Here is a 12,320-nt window from a genome sequence, read left to right as displayed (position 1 = left end):
TTTGTTTTGACTTTCTTTAAACTTTTTAAGAAACTAAATATACATTTTTTATTTAAAAAGTTTTTATATTTAATTTAATAATAAGTATTCTAAGAATATAGATTAGTATTTGCTTTTAAATTCCAAATCAAGTTCAATCTTTAAATTATCTTAACAAATTAATTTTCTTTTAATAAACAAATTAAATGTAAACTAAACATGATTCAAAATTGAGTCAAAACAATTATAAGAAAATTAAAATTAACTTTATTAAATTAAATAAGTTGGTAAATAGGCTGGAAGATGGAAATAGACCGGTTCGAATTAAGTTTTGTCAAATTTTAGTTGTCTATTAAAAAATTTAAAATTTAAGTTTGCCCCGTAGTATATCGTAAATTTATTATAGACTTTAGAATAACTTTTTCAAATGCTTGATTAGACTATTAGTCAACATAAAAATATATTTTATTTAAATATTTATAAATAAAAAATTCAACTAATGTTTCAATAAACTTAACAATTTAAAAACAAATTACTTGTCCTACCTCATGCTTAAAAAAATGGTTAATACCTATTTTGCCCCCTGCCATATGGGGTGTAGCTGAAAAACCCCCTGCCAAAAAAAAAGTGTCAAGAAGTGCCTCGTAAAATTTCAGAAGTTTGATATTTAACATTTTTCGTGCCACCTCATTAAAAAGTCTGATGTGACAATTCTTTTTTAATTTTTTTTATTAATTTTAATGACGTGGTTGGCTTAGGTGGCTTTTTCATTATTTTTTATTTATTTTAATACCACGTGGCATTTTTATTATTATTTTATTGTTTGATTTTAGAATTGTTAAATATGAAAGCTTAAAAAATTGTCCCTAGTGGGTGTATTGTTAAATATGAAAGCTTAAAAAATTGTCCCTAGTGGGTGTAGAACCCAAGACATATAGCATGCATGACCAGCAGCCTTACCACTAGGCTGCACATTTCTGTTTGTTTTGAAGTTGCCTTAGCTAAATTATAATAGTTACTGCTAATGTTTATTAGCATTAATAGTTATTGTTTTCATAATTAACTAATATAAATATTATTAGTTAATAATTAAAGTATTATTTGTTAGTTAATATTTATTAGTTAATGTTATTAATTAATATTACTTAAATTATAAATTAATAATTAATATTTATTTTACTGTTAATGTTAATTAAATTATAAAATATAAACTAAATTAATACAAATATTAATTATTATTTTATAATTTAACTAATTGTTATTGTTTTCATAATAATTAGCATTAATAATTAACTGTAAACAAATATTAGTACTAACATTCAAATTATAAAAATGTTTTACAAATAGTTAGTGTTATTGTAAAAATAAGTCTTGCTAATTTAACTATTAACAATTAATATCATTGTAAATTATAATTTACGTTATTAGTATTAATATTTATATTAGCATTAATAATTATAATTTAATATTAATTAAAAAAATATTAATTAAATAATATAAAAATAAGTCTTACTAATTTAACTATTAACAATTAATATCATTGTAAATTATAATTTACGTTATTAGTATTAATATTTATATTAGCATTAATAATTATAATTTAATATTAATTAAAAAAAATATTAATTAAATAATATTAATATTACTTATATTTTAAATTAAATATAAACATTATTTTATAATTAACTAATTGTAAAATATAGTTTAATTAATAGAGAAAATACGTGGGCATAAGAATTAGCGTTAATTAGTAAGCAAATATTATTTTACTAATTTAACTAATATTTATATACTTTATTTTATATAAATATATAAATATTAGCGTTAATTAGTAAACAAATATTATTTTATTATTTTATAATGAATTTCTTAATTAATAGTTTAAAATAAATATTAATTATTAATTTATAATTTAAGTAATATTAATTAATAACATTAACTAATAAATATTAACTAACAAATAATACTTTAATTATTAACTAATAATATTTATATTAATTAATTATGAAAACAATAACTATTAATGCTAATAAACATTAGCAGTAACTATTATAATTTAGCTAAGGCAACTACATAACAAACAGAAACGTGCAGCATAGTGGTAAGGGTGATGGTTATGCATGCTATGTGTCCTGGGTTCAACACCCACTAGGGACAAATTTTTAAGCTTTCATATTTAACAATTCTAAAACCAAACAATAAAATAATAATAAAAATGCCATGTGGTATTAAAATAAGTAAAAAATAATGAAAAAGCCACCTAAGCCAACCACGTCATTAAAATTAATAAAAAAATTAAAAAAGAATTGCCACATCAGACTTTTTAATGAGGTGGCGTGAAAAAGGTTAAATATCAAACTTTTGAAATTTTACGAGGCACTTCTTGCCACTTTTTTTTTTGCAGGGGTTTTTCAACTACACCCCATATGACAGGGGGCAAAATAGGTATTAACCCTTAAAAAAATTACTCAATATACTCTAGTTTGAAAAAATTTCCGTGTGCCTTATTTCTTTTGTACCTCTAACATACATTGAGTGTCCTAGGCATTTGGTGAATGGATGGCATAACCCTTTTTTTGTTATTTCGTGTTTGAAATTAATTATTTTAATAAATATAATATTAAAATAAATATTTTAATAATAAAATATTTTTTAATCATATAAATATTGTTACTACACTTTTTTGTAAATTATATTTTTTAAAGAATATTTTTTTAATTATTTAATTTAATGTATTTAAAATAATTAATCAAACAATATAAAACAAAAATTAAAACATAAAGAGGAAAATAAATTTTCATATGACTTACTTTTAAGCACTTGTAAGTTGTAACATCCATTTGGCACTTGCCACACGTCCAATTGAAGTTCACTAGTTTGTATGGTGATCTTCTATAAATAGCATATTGGTATTAACATGTATCTTTTGTAAGCATGTTTGTATGGGTTATTGTGTTTTATGAACATGAGAATGAGAAGAAAATGAGTGTTTTTCTAGATCCTCATTGAAATTCCATTACACTAATTACAACCATCAATATGAGTTTTCGACAGTTAGGTGGTCGAATTAGAAAGGTGAGAAAAGTAGAATATCAATGTTCATACATAACCTTAACGGATAATAGCCTAGATGGTACCTGACAATATTATTGGGATCGCATACAAAATAACTTAGTGTCTATTGTATATTTTAAACCCATAGAGGAGAAGCTAACATATGAGTTAAAGATCCATTTGTTTTATTTGTTATCATTAATTAGTTTATGAAGATGTATGTTAGACTTTAATTGATGTAACTTCACTTTATGTATGTGTGTTGTTTTTTTTAATCATAAGTTTTAATTTTAAATATGTTTTGTACAATTTGCATAAAAGATATTACACTAGATATCTAAAAACTTGATTAAAAGATGAACTAAAAAAACAAACATAATCATTTTGAAGGACATGTAGCATATGGACAGTTTATACGGATATGGTCAGTTTGGCTATAAATCTCACATTTTCTTTTTTCTTTCTTAACATTGTCCATTTCGATTCTAATGTGGGTACTATTTAAGTGTCATTTCGTTTTCATTCTTATAGACTCGTCGGGGCAACGAGTAAATCTTTTGTATTGTGGCCAATTATCTCCATGGGAAAGTCCAAGGAAGCTTTCCTTGTAGACTTTAAATACGTGAAGAACTTTGAACCCCATCTGTTATGCGCATGAATTAGTATTGGTGTATACTATAACATGTTGCGATAATATGCGAGCAAGGTAAATGAAAATTTTGAAATTTTCCAGAGTCACAACATTGTTTTCTAAGGTCAAAGTGCTTATTGGTCGAGCATCTTTCAGGTTAATTGTTTCATAGACCATGAATAGAATTCTCACAATCAATTGCATGACATTATGATTGTTGAATTTTCAAATTTCTTCAGCCATTCCTTTATTGCAGCTATCTGTGAAAATTTGTCCATAAGCCAACATTTTTGTCTATTCACGGCCTTGTTTACCAAGCAGAGATCCCAACTAATAGTATGTTGATTGGACTAAAGAAGTGATAGGAAGGTTGCGGGTGGAACTTAAACACTAAGTTCATTGCTTTGGCAAGGTCGGTTGTCACGAGTCCATTCCTTTAATCAAAGTTCGATATTTTTGCTTTTAGAGAAAACATGTTAACATGAGTCAGGACTCATAAACCTACCCATGTAAGATGTGTGTAACATCATGTTTTACTTAGATTAATGAGAGTGGACATGCATGTTAACCTCATGTAGACTTTGCATCAATCTTGCTATTTAATGATATGTTTTAAAGTCATGGATATGATTTATGCATTGTTTGATATTGAGTGAACAAACTACTAGACCTAAAAAATCTACCTTGTGAGGGTGCAAATCTTTTGAAAAACCCCTTTGAGTCGTACATTAAAAAAATTATTCTTTCAACATTACAACCCTTAGTCAATTTAAAAAGAAAAACAATGTTCACATCTTATGTTAAGGATATGAGAGCAAGTAAAAACAAGGGCATGAAAAAATAAAATTTTGTGGAGAAAAAGAAAGGGAAATGTTTTTGAAAGAGAAAATTCAAGTAGTACTGGTGTAATGGAATAAAAAGATATATGCTTTGACAAAAACAACTCAAAAATTAAAAGTCAGGCAGACAAAAGAAAAAGACGTCAAAAAGGTTGTAGTAAAGTGGAAATAAAGAAATAGAAAGTTATGAAAAGAAACACTTTATGTTCTTTCAATCTTTAGGCATTTGAATCCAAAGAAAAACCAATATTTTTTGTAAGCTCAGTCGCATTACAGACTAAAGACCTTAGTGATTCATGACATATGATATGTATTATGATATATTTAGATAAAATACAAAGTGTTTTTATAGTTCATACACTGTCTGATTATTTTAGGGAAACACTAACCATTAAGAGATATTCAGTGTGATCATGACCCTGATGAATCATTAACTATTGATCTAAATATGTTGTTAAAATCATAGTATAGTCAAACAAATGATTCATCTTTACGTTATGGTTTATGGATAGTCATGATATTGATGATGAACTTGCATTTGAAAGTATATCATGTCATAAAAACAATTTTCAAATTTTTTACTTGAGTCAGTTAACTCTGTTAGTAAAGCATGCATGCAAAATATTTTTGAATCATTTGATTGATTTTGTTTGAGGACAAACAAAAAGATAAATTAGGGAGAGTTGATAAGTGTCAAATTTATGTTAAATATGTAGACACTTATTAACTTAGTTTATGGGTAATTAATACATTCTTATCCCCCAATTAATCTATACAGAATGAGAAAACACTTGTTTGGACTTTACTAGCTTGGATACACTAAAAACAGGTTAAAAAAGGATTGGAAATGCATGATTAAGTTATTCTTCCTTAGGAAGTGTTTGATTTGGTTACAAGCTAAACTAGTATAAAAGCTCTTTAAGGGATTAATATAAGTCTCTGTTTGGTTAGTGAGCTCCGCCACTTTAAGAAAAGCTCTCCATTTGGTTTTGTGAAGAATAACCAGTGAAAAATATTCACATTGGTTCTTGAGTTCAACCATGTACAAAAGCTCGGTCAATTCGAGACTAGCCTCACATAAAATCTTACTAGGTTTCTAAGTTCAGCCTATGTAAAATCTCGGTAGGTTTGAGATCAGCATAATAAAAATATCGATTCGATTTGTGATCAGCCCATATAAAACCTATTTAGGTTTGGAGGATATCCAACTCAAAACTCCAACTTGGTTTAAGATCATCCAATGCAAAATCTCAGTTTGTCTTAGAGACTAACCGCTGAAGCTTTGTTTGTTGTTTTTCGTGAAGACTAACCGCTCCATTCCTCAGTTTGATGTTTGGTTGGAAGTTAACCTTATTGGAACAAAATTGTTCATATCCCTTGGGTTTTGATGATAACAAATTACTTAAAATTAACTTGGTTCTTACCTTATTAAATAACTTATAAAGAGAAACTAAAGTCTTAGATTTTGAAGGATCATAACCTGGTGACTCATACTCGGTATCTCTACTTCTGATAACAGCTCAGATTCTGAAGACTCGGATTAAAGGTACTCAGCCTCTGGTCTATACTTAGTCTTTAGAGCAAAACTATCTTGTCAAGACAGATTTTGGGAGAAAGTCAACTAGAGTTTATGTAGTGCAAGGCTCGAGAAAAGTTGACATGACATCTTAAGGATGCTCCAACATTTTGGTATATACCTAGTATGGAGAAAGACGCAATGGATAAAGCCTTCGCGCAGAGGATGAAAATATTAACAAAATCAACTTCCAACAACTCTTTAATTGCCTGTATATAAGGAGTTGGATATTTGATGGAAGATAACAAGAAAGATAACAAGATTAACAACACTGAGCTTTAGTATATGTTTTTGTTATATTGCACGTAGTCTTGAGATTTATTATCCTTGTATATCTTAGAAATCTCAAGTGTTAAGTCTTTGATTGTGTTGTATTCTTTGTGCACCTCTGATTGTATATCAAATGCATCTTGTTGTCTATTCATCTAAACTGCTTGTTTAGAAGTTTAGTGGAAGTCTCTTGCAAGGTTGCTTTAGCAAAGGAAGTCTCTTGCATGGTTGGTTAAGAAAAGGAAGTCTCTTGCTATGTTCCTTGAGCAAAGGAAGTCTCTGGCTAGGCTGATTAAGCAAAGGAAGTCTCGGGATGGGTTGCTAGAGCAGTTTGTAATCGGTTTTTGATTATAGTGAAAAATCTCTCATTGGACAAAGGGACTGGACTATTATGAGTTTGTGGGAGGAATCGGGATAACTTTGTGTGTGTTCTTACTTATTACTTATGCACTTTATATTTTTCCGCTGCTATCATCTCTGAATTCAGTTTTTGAAGTTGTTTTAAGAAACAAAAAGAATTAACCATACATAATTCAACCCCCACTTCTTGTGTATTTTCTCACCTTCGGTTGGCATTAGAGTACAGACTGTGTTAAACTCTTAACGATGGTGCAGAAAAAGATCTCGAAGAGAAAAATATGATTGGCTCTCTTGAAGTAAGTATTGTTATTGATACTGGTGTACCATATGATTATTTTGCTCTTGAAAGGAGTCACTATTTTGCAAGACCTCCTTCATTCAGTGGTGATTACACTCAGTTTGAATGGTGGAAAAGCAATATGTATACTTATATAATTGGTATTGATGATATGTTGTGGGATATCCTTGAATATGGCATTGACATTAAGATCAATGGTGTTGGAATGGTAAATGATATGAAAAATCTCACACCAGCTCAAAAGAAAATTTACAGAAAATATCACAAAGTTTGAGGCATTTTGATAGAATCTCTACCTCACTATGAGTACACCAATATCATTGATAAGTATTATGCTAAGACTATATTTGAGTCTTTGTGTTCTACTTACGAAGGAAATCAACAAGTCAAATAGGTTGAGGCCAACCTTCTAGTATAACACTACGAGATGTTCATAATGAAGGATGCTGAAGATATTGAAACCATGTTTTCTAGGTCTCAAGTTCTTGTATCAGGCCTTCAGGTTTTGAACAAAAGTTATACTACATTTGATCATGTTGATAAAATCTTGAGAAGTTTCCCAGTTAGATTCAAACCAAAGGTCACATCTATTTAAGAGGTTAAAGACCTGAATACTTTAAGTTTGGAAAGTCTGATAAGTAACCTTCAGAGTCATGAGATGGAACTGAATGGAGATGAGCCTGTGAAGAAATCTAAATCACTGGCTTTAAATTGTTGTTGATAAATCTTGTGGTAAAGCTGCCTAATTCTCACAAATTTGGAAATCAGAAGAAGTTTCTGATGGTGACTCTGATGATGAGGAAATGTCCTTTATCATCAAAAGGTTTCAACATATTGCAAAAAGGAAAAAAAGATTCTCTTATATAAACAATGGCTTCAATGGCTCTAGTTCTAGAGACAAACAAAAGAATTGTGATTCAACTGCAAGGAGCCTGGTCATTTCAAACTTGATTGTCCTAATCTCTAGAAGTACATGCCAAAGAAAGGAAGCTTCTTGAAGGACAACCTTATGTGTAAATTCTATAAAAGTCTCGTGGCAACATGAGATGAATTTGATAATAAAGACAATTCAGATAAAGACGAAGGAGAAGAAAATCTAGCATTGATGGCTCTTACATCACCTGACACGGAATCTAAATCCAGTTTTGGTTCATAATCAAAATATGAGGATGAGATGTTTTCTAACTTATCCCGTTCGGATCATATTACTGTTATTCAATACCCTGTGAGTCGTTGCAAAGATAAACGAAGACATATGAAAATTTTAAAGAGATACCATGATTTTTGAAAGAGGAGTTAAAAATATCTCTAGATAAATTTAAAACTCTCGAGAAGGATCATAATGCTCTTTTAAATAAAGTTCCTGATAAATCATTAAGTGAGCATGAAATGGCTCTTCGTAACTTAATTAAAACAGGTCTTGAAAGAACTAAACTTGCTTCCATGATCTATGAAGTAAGTAAGAGCAAATGAGAAGGCCTAAGTTATAATGAATAATGCTACAAAGTTTAACTCTTGAAGAAACCCTCTGATCCTTATTCTTCAAGAATTTCTCAAACACTGCTAAAAACTTATTGTGTCTACTTCTGATAAAGGTAAGAATCTGAACCAAACAGAGCCTAAGACAACTGAATCAAAAGTCCTGATCAAATCAGCATTCGAGACTTCAAAGTCAAAGGTTCTAAAGAAATCAGAACCTAAGGTTCAACAGTCAAAAGTTCGGAAGAAACTAGAACCCAAAATTCATAAGTCAAAGGTTCTGAAGAAAGTTGAACCCAATACTTATGAACCAAAAGTTCTGAACGGTTCAGAAGGCAACGTCAAGACTTATCCGAGACAAAAAAAATTTAAACAAAAAGTATGGAATGAGTTTAGACCTTTTTTATTAGGTAGGGACTCAAAATAAAAAGAAGCCTATCATAACACACTAGAGGACCCATAAGAGTATGGGTACCTAAATCTGAAATTGTGTTTGTTGAAGATATGCTCAAATAGAGAAACAAAGTCACAATCATAGTACCTGGACAATGGCTAGTTATAACATACGAAAGAAGAAAGGCATACATTCTAAATCTTGACTCTGAAAGAGGAAGGAAGTGTGGAATTTGGAAAAGGCCACAATGGATAAATTACGGTTATGGATTTTTTTTTGTTCATTCAATTTGTCTAGAAGAATATTATGGGAACAAAATGGGTGTTCAAAAACAAACCGAATGAGCAAGGAGAAGTGGTAAGAAACAAGGCTAGACTTGTAACTCAAGGCTACAGTCAGCAGGAAGGTATCGATATCTTTTAAACCTTTGCACCTGTTGCAAAGGTTAGAGGCAATCATACTTCTTATCTCATTTTTGAAATTAAAACTGATTATGGAAAGGTGAAGAACATGTAACTCATTTTCAGAATTTTATTCAAAATCATATTAGTAGTCAGATCCCTAGAGAAGGCAACTCTGATCAAATTTCATGGGATCATATACATTTTCTATGGTTTTTGGTTAACGATCAACCTTTGAATCTCTCTGCACACATCTCTCATCATCTCTACGTATCTATCAAAGATTCTCAAAAGCGCAGCAAAAAGAGTGTTCCTTATGCAAGGTTACTCTCCGAGATCTTCTATCAGTGAAGATTGGTTGATGTTTTGAATAAATTTAAAGATAGCCAGGCAAATTGAGAAGGCAAATTGATTCCCACATTTTTTGTTTTATTTTTTTTTTATTAGTAGTGTGTAAAATAAGTAAGAGTAATTTTTAAAGTACTAAGGCAATGCACATACACACTAAATAGTATTTTCAAATTTCCATCTATTTCTTAATCTTTTGAAAAACTGCTAACGACCTTTACTTAATCGATTAAAGACACACTATGAGAAAATAGAAAATAAAAGTTTATGTCTAATCGATAAAAGTTTACATCTAATCGACTAAGGAGTGAACTCGCCTCATAATCAATTAGAATCCCTATTATTAAATTAGAAAACACTTTTGGCTTAAGTATTTTCTTTTTTGCTAGGTCAAATCGATTACCATCACATGATAATCAATTATATAGTGGTTAAAGGCCATACATTATTTTATTTTTTAGACAACTAGTAGGATACCCGTGCGTTCGCACGGGTATTGGTTTGGGCTGGACCGAGTATACCAGGTAAATTTTAAATTAAATTTAAATTGAAAAGTATTACATTTAAAATGAAATATATATATATATATATATATATATATATATATATATATATATATATATAATTATATATATATAATAAAATGTAAATAAGAAAAATAAAATAATTATTTACCAAAATAATTTATTATTTTGAAAATAAAGACATATTTTTAAGATACAATCAAAATTATATGAATTTTTCAATTTTTTAAAAGAAAGATATATCAATAATATATATCAATATTATCTATTGTATTTTAAATTAAATATAACTTTAAGTGTAATTCGTGCGTTCACACCAGGGCCGGCCCAACCCGTTTAGAGGCCTAAAGCAAATTTTAAAGTGAAATTTTTAAAATGTATTTCAAAATATTAATTTTGTGGTTGTTAAGAGTTGAATTAAATACCAATAGAAAAAGAGGCTTATATATTAACAATTCAACTATATATGTAATTCAAATATTATTATATATTTTTATATCTAAATAAAAAAAATTGAGGCATTTTTTAAGCCTAAACTTTCGAGGCCTAAAGCCCTAGCTTTAACAACTTGGCCCTTGGGCCGGCTCTGGTTCACACTATATTGGTGTGTTATCCGGTGCGTTTGCACGATACTGGTTTGTTACCTGTGCGTCTACACAGATACTGGTGTGTTACCTGTACGTTCACACGATACATGTGTGTTACCCGTGCGTTTTCACGGTACTGGTGTGTTACGCGTGCGTTCGGGTATTGGTGTCTTATGTTCATCAACAATATAATTATTTAGTATTTAATGAAAATGATATAATGAAAATGAAATAAATAAATTGGTTTAATCAACAATATAATTATTTAGTATTTAAATCTATAGGTTAAAATAAAAAGATTATATTATTTTAGGTTTGTTTTAGAATATACTTTATCACAACAACAAAAACAGAAGTGCAAACCAGAAAAAATTGTCACCTACAAATCTCAACTACAAAGTTTCTTTGCCATACTATAACATAAACATTACCATCTAAACACCTATAATTGTTTCAAAATGTAATAAAAATTAAAATCAGAAAGACATATTTTTAATTGTTTCAAAATATTTTAACCAAAATTGTTTTAAAATGTTTTAACCAAAATTGTTTTACCAAAGTAATTTGTTAATTTTTATAAGAAAAACATATTTTCAAAATAATAATAAATTTGTCTTACCAAAATTGTTTAACATCAATAATACATATTTTAATTTCTCATATATTATCTTAAATAATTTTGTATCTAACATTAAAAATAATTTCAAAATTAAAATATTAGATACATAAATAATTAAAAAACAATTTTTATATCGTGTTTTGATAAATAACTTCATTGTCCCCGTTTCATACAATATTTTTATAAGTTAATAATAATAATAATAATAATAATAATAATAATAATATAATAATAATAATATATAAATAGAATATAATTTTAAGGACAATACATAATAACTATGTATTTAACATAATTCAAAAAAATTGTAAACAATAACAAAAAAATAATTTTATAAAATAAAGAATTAGTAAAGGTCAGTCATCCTATATGGTAACAAATAAGTAATTTATTAATTTATTTTTATTTAAACTTAATGTACTTGTAATTCTTATTTAAATGGTTAATCATTCTAATTATTAAATCATCAAGAGCATTTATAAAATAGTGATTTAAAGATTTAAAAAATATTTTAGTTGTGAGAGTGAGATTTTAAAAATTATTTTATCAGATCCTCTTCAGGTATATCTCAATGCTAATCAAAATTGTTGCATCTGATATGCACACATTGATGGGCACATGTTAAAAAAACAATATTTTTATAAGTTAATAATAATAATATTTTGCAAAATTCATTTGTGTTTCAACAAAATCAACAAAGGACACAACATATCACTATCAACATTTTGGTTTATTGGAGTTACAAACAAAATAACAACTAGTTATTTCTTATGATCCTGCGACTCTCTTTTTTCAATATTCTCACTACTCAAATTCAAAAAAAAAAAAATCTACATGATACATACAAACCCAGTGAATAAGAAACACATCGAACATACCACTATATATAGAAAAGTAAGAAAAGAAACCAATTATTTAACTATTGACTTGATAGTTGTCACTTGACACTGATTACTGAATA

This window comes from Vicia villosa, linkage group LG1, assembly GCF_029867415.1.
Source record: "Vicia villosa cultivar HV-30 ecotype Madison, WI linkage group LG1, Vvil1.0, whole genome shotgun sequence".
Lineage (NCBI taxonomy): Eukaryota > Viridiplantae > Streptophyta > Magnoliopsida > Fabales > Fabaceae > Vicia > Vicia villosa.
Note: the sequence above shows the minus strand (reverse complement) of the source record.